This window comes from Delphinus delphis, chromosome 7, assembly GCF_949987515.2.
Source record: "Delphinus delphis chromosome 7, mDelDel1.2, whole genome shotgun sequence".
In the NCBI taxonomy this organism is placed as follows: domain Eukaryota; kingdom Metazoa; phylum Chordata; class Mammalia; order Artiodactyla; family Delphinidae; genus Delphinus; species Delphinus delphis.
In genome coordinates, this window is record NC_082689.1 from 33,453,454 (window position 1) to 33,453,654 (window position 201).

Sequence of the window (201 nt, forward strand, 5' to 3'; positions counted from 1 at the left end):
TTACCCAATATGTTGAATAAATGGGCACGCCAAAAATTCTTAATTGATATTGATAATTTCAGTTTTTCCCTTAACAATTTACAAAATGTTCTGTGCTTAGTTAAGGTTTGGTATATTTTGTTTATATTTTCTTTTATTTTTTATATCCTCTCTTTAAACTGTATAAAATTAAAATACCAAATTAGTTCCTTAATTAGAGGG